The following is a 12,775-nucleotide window of genomic DNA, read 5'->3' on the forward strand; positions in this document are numbered from 1 at the left end:
GTACACAACTCCTTCTCAAGGGAAAGGTCCAGACTGGATGTTTGACTATGATAGTTTATTTAATTCTTTTACTCCTTCAGCTGAACACATCGATGAAGATCTGGTTAGAGCATACTTTGAAGAAAATTTGAACATTCCGAGCTCTTCAAGTTCTAATGCAGTTGAAGTTCAACCAGATGCTACAACTGAAGAATCTCAAGTTGTTCCTCCAGTTGTTATTGACTGTGCTTCTACTTCTTCCGATGATGATCAAGCTGAGATTCAAGTTATTGTTCTTGATAGTGATAATGCTTCATCTCCCGAGTTGGGTGAACATTACACTAATTTATTTGATAATGTTGTTGTTCCTGAAAATCCTACTCTTCGGATTCATGGATATCATCCACAGGACAATATCATTGGAGAACTTGATGTGGGTGTTCGTACACGTCATCAAGTTGCTTCGTCAAGCGACAATAACGTATTGTGTGCTTACACTAATTTACACTCTTCGGGAATTGTGAATATTGCTAAATTCAATTGCTTTCTATCTCAAGTTGAGCCAACGACAGCTCGTAAGGCACTTGATGATCCTTCTTGGGTAGAAGCTATGCAAGAGGAATTACAGCAGTTTGCACGATTGGGTGTTTGGGATTTAATAGACAAACCTGTTAGAGTCAAGAAAGCTATTCCGACTAAGTGGGTATTTAAATGAAAAAAGGACGATCGAGGGGTGATTGTCAGAAACAAAGCACGTCTAGTGGTGCAAGGTTTTCATCAGCAAGAGGGTATTGATTATACTGAGGTTTATGCTCCAGTTGCAAGATTATAGTCGATTCGAATCTTCCTGGCTTATGCTGCTTACAAGAATATCAAGGTTTATCAAATGGATGTTAAAAGTGCTTTTCTCAATGGTGAACTACATGAGGAAGTGTTTGTTCAACAACCACCTGGTTTTGAAGATCCTGATTATCCAGACCGTGTTTACCGTTTAAACAAGGCCCTGTATGGTCTACATCAAGCCCCGAGAGCTTGGTATGGCACGCTCGCCGACCATCTGACAGATAATGGCTTCAAACGAGGAACTGTAGACTGCACTTTATTTCTTAAAACTGTTGGTGATGATCTTCTTCTAGTCCAGATTTATGTTGATGATATTATATTTGGGTCTACAAACGACACTTTATGTAAGGAATTCGAGAAGTCCATGCAAACCAAGTTCGAAATGAGCTCGATGGGAGAGATGAATTTCTTTTTAGGGCTGCAGGTTCATCAATCTGATACGAGAATCTTCATTCATCAGACAAAATATGTGAACGACGTCTTGAGCCGATTCAAGATAACTGCCGGAAAAATCCCTTCAACTCCTCTTCCAGTGGGTCACAATTTATCACCGGATGAATTGGAGGATACCGTTGATCCGACCCTTTATCGTGCTATGATTGGTTCTCTAATGTATTTAACTGCTTCACGACCTGACATAATGTTTGCTGTTTGTGTGTGTGCTAGGTACCAAGCTAGTCCCCGAGTGACTCACCTGGCAGCGGTCAAGCATATTTTGCAATATCTAAGGGGAAATCCTGACATCGGGTTATGGTACCCCAAAGATAATACTTTCGATTTTACCGCCTACTCAGACTCAGATTATGGAGGATGCAAGATCAACTTCAAATCAACGACTGCAGGATGTCAATTCTTAGGAAACCGACTTGTTTCCTGGCAGTGTAAGAAGCAGACAACGGTCTCTACTTCAACCGCCGAAGCTGAATAAGTTGCAGCCTCGAGTTGATGTTCCCAGGTTCTGTGGATACAACAACATCTTCGCGACTACGGTTTGAAGTTTCTTACTACTCCCATCTTGATTGATAATTCTGCTGCTATTTCTATCACCAAAAATCCCATACAACATTCTAAAACAAAACATATCGAGATTCGATATCATTTTATACTGGATTGTTATGAAAAGAAATTAATTGATCTTGAGAAAGTGCACACAGATTTTCAAAAAGCCGATCTATTTACCAAAGCGTTTGATAAAACACGTTCTACTTTTTTGCTTGGTTTAAATGGATTGAAGACCCTTGCTGAGATCCTAAAATTAGGATAATTATCTTTTAATTGCTTTAAAGATTTAGTCTTATTTTTTTTATGTTTTAGATTTTAGGGGGAGAAAAGTATAGAAAATACAAAAAGAATGTGTTTTAGCTTGTATAGATAAAATCCAAAAACATTAAAAAAAAATTTCAAAATTCAAAAAATATTGTGATTTCTGTTCTTTAATGTTTTTCCTTTAAAATTTAGAAAAATCAAAAACATTTTAAAATCTGAAAAACCAAAAAGAATGTGATTTATGTTTTTGTACAGAAATATCTGAAAAACCAAAAAGAATGTGATTTATGTTTTTGTACATAAATATCTGAAAATCCAAAAATATTGTGAAGTTTATTTTGTTTATAAGAAATTTGAAAAAGACAAAAATATTGTGTTTTAAAGTTTGTATAGAGAAAATCCAAAAAGATTTTTAGATTATTTTCTCGCTGAAAATTACGTCGGTTATTTAAGTTTGTAAAGCATGCTTGCATGTCTTGGTCCTATGATTCACTTGTGAATTGATGGTTAGCCATTTATTTATTCTCTAAAGTTAACTGGGGCGATTAAATTTATCTTTTATTTTTTTTATGCTCCTCAAAATTTTGAGTTTTTGAAGCAAAAAGGGAACATGATAGTACATTGATTATCTTGACCCCAAGTTCAGCAAAAAGTAAGCTTAAAAGACTGTGTGCTTAATTGCATTGGTGCATTGGTAGGTCGTAAAACAACCCAGTAGAGTAAAGTATGTGATATAAACATAAAGAAACGCCAAATTGAAAGGGGTGTTAGTCTCTAGCAAAAGTCTTGGTGAGGATGGCAGAAATGTAATAACCAGTCATACTCAAGCCTTATATTTGTTGATCACCCAAAAATCAAATAAAGCAAATAACAAGCGTTAAGATTCTGGACACTGTGAGTCTTTATGCGGCTTAACCATCTGGGTATTCATATGCATGAATATTTCACTCGCTTTCTAGAGCAAACCCAAAGTCATTAAACTTGATCACCGCTGTACTTCATACAATTTAAATTACTGACTTGATCAAAATCCGCTGTTAGTCATACAATTGTTCCTCCCTTGTGTGCGTCTTAATACCATTAAGAAACGGACCCCAAGGGATACAATGTATGTAAGCCGACAGATGGACTCGTGCATACTCACTCACAGTAAAGGAAACTTGATGCATTGCTCAAAATTTCTACAATTGGTATCAAAATTTTGATCAACAATATAATGGTTTAAGTCAAGTTGGGGTGATTTGGCAAAAATCAAATTAAGCTTGAACCGAGATTAGAGGCTAATAATTTCTGATATTCTGTGCTCTAATTGAACTATTTAATCATATCACAAAAATACTTGAATGTGTGTTATTAGATTTATGTGGACAACAATACCAATGACCGACTTATCGCCAGTCATAATATCGCTGAAATATAAAACTGTGACGAAAGGGCAATTTGGTCAATATGATTCTCTGCTCAAACTCAACAAAATTACAAAAATATGTACTGTTTTTGATAAAATCATTGAAAAATACAAAAAGATTGTCTGTTTTTTAATAGTTCGGATATTTTTTTTTTCTGTAAATACATTCTTTAATTCTTTAAATTTTTACAAAATTCCAAAAATATTTTCGTCTTCTTTATACAATATATTTAAAAAAATTTTTAAGTTAAGTTTCGGTAATCTGAAACAATTTTAACGTATTAAGTTGTCGGGATATAAGGGTTTCTCGATAATTTAACTTATTGATTTAATTTAATTCTTTATTTATTTCATTAATTTATTCATTCATTTAATTATTCACTTTAAAATTAAATAAAAGGGTTTAATTCGCTAAAATCCAATTCGTTATGTATGGTTAACGAACTAGATGATTCTTTAGCGAACTAGCTTCTGGTTCGCTAACCTAATTCGCTTCCGCACTCTGTAACGAATCATCCCTTCGTTATACATATTTAACGAATCATGACACGAATCATGTCTTGATTCGCTATCGTTAATTTAACGAATCACATTGTGATTCGCTAACATAAGGTAACGATTTGAGTTAGCGAATGGGCTAATTCGCTAACTTTAAGTTAAACGAATCGTCTGATTCATGCAAGTTGTGCCTAGGGGTTCGTGCACTGCTATATAAGACAAGATAACGAATAGGATTCCATTGTTCGTCTTCTTTCTTCATCTTTAAGAAACTATTCAAATTCTCTCTGATATTTTCGATCTTTAAGTTTGAACATTTCAAAGTTCAATTTGAGTTTCTAAGGTATAAATGTTCTTGGCGATATCATTTTCGTCAAAAATGACAATGAATTAACTGTTGAATTATGTAGTTTTAGGGGTTTAAGGGTTTTGAACCTTTGAAACTCGTTTGTGTATAATTTATGTTCTTAGTTGTCTGATTTTGATATCATTTTGATCGGAATCACTTTCCGATACCCTTGGTGGACTCTAATCAATATTTGATTATTGTTTGCCGGGTTAATTATTGTTATGTGTTCTTGATATTCACTGTTGGTTCGTTTGATTATTAACACATTTGGGTTATGAGTCTCAATCTCATTCACCTACATTAACGAGTATGTTTCCAAGCTTAACAAGCTGATTATCTTGATGGTTCAACGATGGTTATGGCCGAATTGAATCTGGGTTTAAGTTGTTGACTATTATTGTTCTTGATAATTTTGACCTTGACTTTGTGAAGTCAAAGAATAAGTCTTAATTTTGACCATTCATTAGTCTTAGCGAATTGGAACTGTTTCGTGTCCAATTCGTTAAGATTTTACACGAACTAGCTTAGTGAATAAGACGTCACACGAATCAGAGTTTGATTCGTTTAAAATATGACGAACTAGAGTTTAGTTCGTTAAAATTAATTAGTGATTCGCTAAGTCCAGTTCGTTAAGTTATTTACTTGATAGCGAATCGCCTGATTCATTATCTTTGTATAACGAATCAGTGTGATTCTTAACGAATGACATTAAAAAAAAAAATTAGTTAACTAAATTTAATATTCATTTAATTTAATTAAAGGATTTAAATTGTCTAATACGCGTAACTAGATTAATTATACATATCTTTTGATTATATATGGTGATATCTATTCTCATATTGGTTTTATTTATACAGTAAATCATGGTTGAACAAGAACAACCACAGGAACAACCTCGTCAAGAACAACCACAACAACAAGCTCAACAAGTCGAAATGATTCTATTACCGTTCGATAAGAAGCACAACATCTGTGCTTATGTCGATCATGATGTGGCTGATTTAAGGACGTTCGGAGCTATGTTAAATTTCTTACGCCGTTCGAAGATACATTATGCAATCACTGCTAAACCTAAGGTGTATCTTAGTATAATCAGGCAGTTCTGGAACACGGCGGTATATGTTGAAGAAAATAATTGGGTTCAAGCTACAATCAATCAGATTCCTATTACGATTGATGTTGAGGTCATTCGTCGGGTACTTCAATTTGACGATAGTGATGATTACCCGAGTGAATTTGACAGGACGCTGGTTAGGGGTCTATCCACAAGATTAAATTATGGGGGTGATATTCGTCGGTCCATGTTGAACAAGAATGGTTTGTGTCCACATTACAAGTATTTGTTGCATGTCTTGCTTCACTGTATGAGTGGACGTCGCGGTGGTTTTGATGAATGCAGATTAAGTCTACAATCAGCTTTTGCTGCACTAATCCTGAACAAGCCCTTCAACTATTCAGAACTCATCTTTGATCATCTGAAAGAGCAAGTTCAGCAAACTCTACCGTCAAAGAAGTTCTTGATGTATCCACGCTTTCTACAATTAATTATTCATGATCTGATACCGGATTTGGTGATCGATCGATCGTTGGTGCACGATGTTCTTGATATGGAACATATGAAAGCTGAAACGGTGCATCGGATGTTGATTTATCGAAAGGATAAGCCACATGACAAAAGGATGATTGGTCATATAATCAATCCAGATTATGTATGTCCTCCTAATGAGCGATGGATCCATGATGATTCGGACTTTTTTTAGCGTGAAGGGGGAGAAGGTGGGAACAATGATGGTGGAGATGATGATGATGATGGTAATAATGATGATGATAATGGTTATGGTGGAGCTAGTGAACGTGCTCTGAAAGAACAACAAGATGCAGTTGATGCTGCCCTAGCTGCCACCATGAAAGCTCAGCTAGAACGAAAACGAAAGGACAAAGCGGTAGCTACTGATGAACCATCGAAGAAGCCCCGTGTGTCTGCTGGGGCTGGGGTAATTATTGGAACACCACTACCACGTCAATCAACTACTCAAAGCTCGGCGGTGCCGCTAACTACTAGCACTCTGATGCTCACCTTGACAACGACGATGGTGTCACATGAGAGGCTCGGTTTAATTCCTCAAATGGCGTTGACCGAAATACCGAGGCCTCCTGTTGTGCTGTCAACTGTTTCTTCCACCACTTCAATGGGACCTCCCCCTCTGCCAACAACTACTTTTCCTCCGCCTCCGCCTAGTGATGTCTCTTTCATGAGAATCACTCGGCCTCGGGGACCTATTCAACCATTTCATCCATCTATATACAATTTGTCACCTAGACGTCAAACGGAAATGTTGCTTAATCTGCTACATTTTTATGAAAATCAAATGGCAGCTGACCGACTCAATCAAGAACGACTCATGGAGAATCAACGAAAAATGATGAGTTATATTTCGTTCTGTCAGAAAGAGACCAAGTCGTTGCGTGCGATTGTTGAGTCTCAGGGGGTGAAATTAAAAGAACAAGATGAGTTAATCTTACAATTAACTTGTAAAGATGATGCCCTCAAGAAACTCAAAAATGACGATGATGACCCTGACGAGTCTGATCCAGGAGGTGAGCCTAAACAATCGCACGGTTCATCCTCTGGTGCTTATGTCAGTGGCGCTGATGATTCGAACAAGCAAATAATTTCATATCAAGATCCAACAGCAGCCAAGCCAATAGAAATGATTGAGGCTAACACGGTGATATTTATTGATGAATTGGGAATGGTTAGAAGTATGGTGAACAAAGATGAGATACAGATCGGTGAGTTTGTGATTAGATCTTTGACAAAGGAGCAGATCTCGATTCTACTTGGGCTGAATGACGATCAGCTGACTGCATTAGAGACTGAGCCCGATGTTAAAGTGATCAATGAGGATGAAATGGAAGTTGATCCATTATTTTTGGATACGGATTTTATTTATGAGAACGAGGAGATTGAAATGGAGGATGTGACAGCTGAAGAGTACCCGGACTTGTATCAACACGCAAATGTTGATCAAGGTGCTCCGGTATTTAATGAAGACGTAATTAAGGAGACTGAGAATGAACTGGAGAAGATTGTGCAACGGACTGTTCCTTCACTCAAAGAAGTGACTGATGATGACATTGAAAGATGGTTCAAACGCCAGAGAGTGGGTAAGATCATCAGTGCTTATCGGTACGTAGATAAAGAAAGAAAGGATACAGCTGCTGCTTGGATTGAGGCAAATCAGATGACTACCTTCAAGACTGTTTCTATGGAACATGGTGATATTGTCTCCTGGCTCTATGATTCAGACCTTAAGGTATGTATTGTTAAATGGGAAAAAGGTGTCCAATATTACGAGAGGATAATGGATGTTTTAACATTACCCGCGTTGGGATGTACGCACCCTCGCGAGACGTCCATTTATCAATCGTGGGGGTAACCGAACTGCTGAGTGGTTTCATCAACACTTACTGTTCGAGGTCAATCATGGCTTCAAATTCTTCAAGCCCCAGGTCCCAAGACGTAAACGTACTGATGAGATTGATCCAAGGACCGGCTGGAAGAAACTTGTTTTGAAAGTGAAGCCACCAAAGACAATGAGAAGGGTTCCTGTGAAGACAATCCCTCAAGATATTTATCTGTCTTTCAACCGTTGGTACTATGACAATCGTACTGGCGAGGCCGTTATAGTTCGTGGTCGAGGACTACAGACTGAGCTCATCAAGATAATCGATCCGATGTGGTTGGTTAATTTATCAGAGACAGACAATGACGTGCTACACAGGAAGCAGATTTTGTTTGAACGCCAAGAAGATTACGACCTGGCTATGCAATTCCAACGTGTCGTTCGTGTATACCATGAACATGGGATTCATAGTTGCAGAGATTGGCAGACAAAGCGTTTCAAATAAGTTAAAGACAAAGAGCTCAAGATGAGGGGATGTCTGTTAGTGCACGGTTTTGCGTCTAGAGTCTTTGTAATTATCATTAATATTTATTTGATATTTAAATGTAATATTTAATGTTTATTTTAGTCTAATTCGTTATGGTTAAGTCTAGTTCGCTAGGAATGTTAGCGAACTAAGACTAGTTCGTTAAGGTTAAGTCTAGTTCGCTAGGGATGTTAGCGAACTAGGACATTATAATGTATTCCCTCCTGATTCGTTAGGGGATGTTAACGAATCAGGGGGTGGTTCGTTAAGTTAATTTATTTAACGAAGGGGATGCCGGTTCGCTAGGGGATGTTAGCGAACCAGATCGTCTTCTATAAATAGTGAACAACTGTTCACTTGTAAAATGTGGAAGTTTTGAGAGAACTAATATTATTCAGAAAAGTTTAAAGTTTATACTCTCTCTCAAGCTTCACGTTAAACTTATTTAATATATATACATACGTATAACACCGAATCAAGGTAGATTATGAGATAGATCTATAATATTATAACTGACAAATCTGAGATCTGTGTTAATCGTTATTGATTGTTGGTTATTGTTCAAGTACGGGATCAAACAGTTGATTTTAAGCAAACCATATTGCAAATAATACAAACATAAGTAAATCAACCATGCAAGCATAAAATATACACAACCACAAGTTCATAACCATAGCCTCCTAATGTTGACCACACTTGTTGACCGAAGACAAGTGTGTCAAAAAGTCTCTCCTAAGGGACCCAAAAGAACATGCACTTGTGTCGGTGAACTCCCACTTGATTCCGCATCCATATGCTCCAAGTGTTTACCCCGGTGTTGTGGTCTCCATCATTTTATTTGGGCTTCCATCCATGCATTTTGTTTTACAAAATATATCCTAATACATTTTTCTTGTAAAAGAAATACATCTAATCTACTTATTATTACAAACCAAATGAATGAATAAATAGATTACAAACCCAAATAAATATTACAACCAAATCGAATGAACAAACAACCAACACAATCATTCAACCAAACACAAGGCCATGGCTAGGTTATGAACATCTATTACACATCCAAATATGCAATAATACAAGACCAAAATGGTTCCCCTTTTTGCCTCAAACCTTTTGGCCAAAGCTTAAGCAAACCGAAAGTTTCGGGTTTTGTCCAAACAAACTAAACAATCATCCAAATGACTTGGTTTTTCAAGATTACCACATGCATGTAAAGTATAACCTTGAAAAACCATGGGGTAACCAAAACCCCAAAAAGTTTCGGCCAAATGGTGAAACCCACCATAAACCCGAAAAATTTTGGGTCTAATGAAGCATGCATTCGTATAAGCGGCTCTGATACCATTGTTGGGTTTTAACAAGATTATCAAAGTGATAAAATCCCTATTTTACCAAAAACGCAGCGGATATAAAAGTTTTAAATCTTGTTAATATGATATGAATAAAAACCAATTTTAAACATGCAAAACCCAAACCCGGATCCAAATACGAATTACACACTATCAAATACATACATGTCACTATAAGTCCGTGCATGTTACTACTACCTTTCCATATGACAAAACCGGGTGAAAGAGATGATAATTGAAAGGTAAGAACTTGAATATGGAAGCTCCTCAAGCTAGCATACCCCAAGCTTCAACAACACACCACTTCTAGCTAGGATTTGCACTTGAAATTTTCTTCTTTTTTTCTTATGTTGGATGAAAATACCCAAGAGAGGAAGAGAAAAAAGTTTACTTGGAAATTATGTGTGTTATGAAAGAATGAAAGAGAAAGACTTGGTTTTATTCAAAGGCATCTTTCTCTCCACCAATAATAACCATTGCATGTCTCCACTCACCTTGCATGTCTCCACTCAAACATATAATAATATTACATTTGAAAGAGTATTATTCCTTTTCCTTTTTTTTATAAAGTTTTATAAATTTATTTATTTATAAGTTTATAACTTATAACTTATAAAACTTATTATATGTTAAGATACATGCTTGGTTATTATTATTCACATATTGTTACTCAACCAACTTAAATAACACTATGTAATGTTCTCTCATAAAACATAAATCATCCATATGATTTGTTTATTACACAAGTACATTTTATTTAGAAACCTCTTTCCAAATAACTCAAGTGTTAATATTCATTTGTTATGATCACATCATATGTAAACGAATATTATCGGTGTTTGTCTAGCTTGTTATTGGGTATGACCCGACTTGGATCATAACGTACTAGTCACATCAATTATAATATGTCTCTTGGGCAGACCGAGTCCAACAAGATTATCAAGAGGTATTCGCACCTTTAATTAGATTTGAAATTGTACATTTGATTTATCTGCACAACATGGATGGCACTTACATCAAATGGATGTACAATCAGCTTTTCTAAATGGCTATTTACATGAAAAAGTCTACATAGAACAACCTCAGGGATATATCCAGCCTGGAAGCGAACATAAGGTATGTCTACTAAAGAAAGGCACTCTATGGTTTGAAACAAGCACCACGTGCATGGTATAGCAGGATCGATGAGTACTTTGAGAAAAATGGCTTCAATAAATGCTCCTTCGAACATACACTATTTCTGAAGTTCACAAACAAAGTAAGATTAATGATATGTTTGTACGTTGATGATCTCATTATTGCAAGTAACTCCTTAGAAGAAATTCACAAATTTAAGAGTGAAATGAAAAAGGAATTTGAGATGACAGATGTGGGAATATTGCATTATTTCTTAGGAATGGAGATAACTTACTCAGATAACACTATTGCAATATCTCAACGCAAGTATGCTCAAAACATGCTTGAAAAGTTCGACATGATGAAATCCAAGCCAACCATCACTCCTATGGATTATGGATTAAAGCTAAACAAAGATGATGCAGAAAAACCTATTGAACCAAGTATCTACAGAAGTCTAGTAGGTAGTCTTATGTATCTTACAAATACAAGACCGGATATAATGTTTGCAGTCAGCAAAATAAGTAGATTTATGGAAGAACCGACAAAAACTCACTGGGATGCAGGTGTAAGAATCCTACGCTACATAAAAGGAACATTGAATCATGGAATTACCTACTCTAACAATCAAGGTAAACTAGTAGGATATAGTAATAGTGACTATGCTGGAAATTTGGATGATAGCAAAAGCACTTCTGGTTATGCATTTCATATGGGATCAGGAGTAATATCTTGGCAATCTAAGAAACAAAAGGTTGTAGCCTTGTCATCTACAGAAGCAGAATATATAGCCTTATCCTTAACAGGTTGTCAAGCCTTATGGTTAAAAGGAATATTAAAGGAATTGCACATTGAATCTGATGATCCGTTGACCTTATATTGTGATAATAAGTCTATTATCTGTCTTACAAAAGATCTTGTACAATATCACTTCATTCATGACTTGGTAAAGAATCAAGATGTAGACATACAATTGTGTGCTACAAAGTTGCAGATAGCGGATATCTTCACTAAAGCTCTCCAGCCTAAAGATTTTCTTCGCTTCAAGAAACTGCTAAACATTCTATCAATCTAGCTTACGGGAGGATATTAAAAGAATGAAGTTATTATTTGTTAAGCTAGATTTGTATTTATTTATTTGTATATATTATACTTTAGTTTAAATATCATTACTTAAATACCATATCATACCCACCCGAATGTATGTGGGTCGGATGATAACATTATGTCAAAGGGTCTATATAACCATAGGCACATTCATATTGACGGTTAATCGATTTCACTTTCATACAAACATATTCAATTTAACTTCCAGTAGCGATGGTATCGCAAGAATTGATGTAGTTCTCTTCTACTAAACTATTAACATGTCATTTTGTGGAACTTCATTTCATACCTTGCGAAACTGTCCTACTTTGTCTTATACTATTTTTTATGTAAATGGCGAAACTAGAAAGTTTAGTAGCGAGTCTCTGGTAAACTATCTAGATTTGGCCTGTACATTTGCTTGTTTTTCTTCATTTTTAGACACTCTAGCATATTTCCTCAATGATATTTGGCCTTATCTATTGTGTTTGTGATTGATTACTCATGGATTAGCTTGTTTATTATCATACTCTTCCTCTTTACTACACTTATTTCTGATCAAACAAAAGATCTGATTGTTCTTCGAGATATGTAGTGTGAAACTTCATCTACTTCTGTTTGGATAGATAGTATCTACATATCCCACCAAGGTGCCTGTATCCATGGTTGAGTGTGTAGATCGATATGTACACGACGAACTTAGGAAAACAAAAATCCAAAGGAAGTAAGAAATTATCAAGATTCCCCAAAAGTGTAACACGATGAAGGGATACGCCTAACACTGGATGCATTGAGAATTAGACCTTAAGTTTATGTTTATGTTTGTTTGGCACTTGTAATATGTTTTACAAAAAGTCAATAAATAAAGATTTTCTATTACTCCTTGTATTAACTTGTGGTGACGATAATGGTGGTGGTGAAGGTGGTGACGCTGATTGCGACGGTGGT

The sequence above is a fragment of the Bidens hawaiensis genome, unplaced genomic scaffold, assembly GCF_021521415.1.
Source record: "Bidens hawaiensis isolate Kalapana, Puna unplaced genomic scaffold, B.hawaiensis_p1.1 tig00003291_1, whole genome shotgun sequence".
In the NCBI taxonomy this organism is placed as follows: Eukaryota; Viridiplantae; Streptophyta; class Magnoliopsida; order Asterales; family Asteraceae; genus Bidens; species Bidens hawaiensis.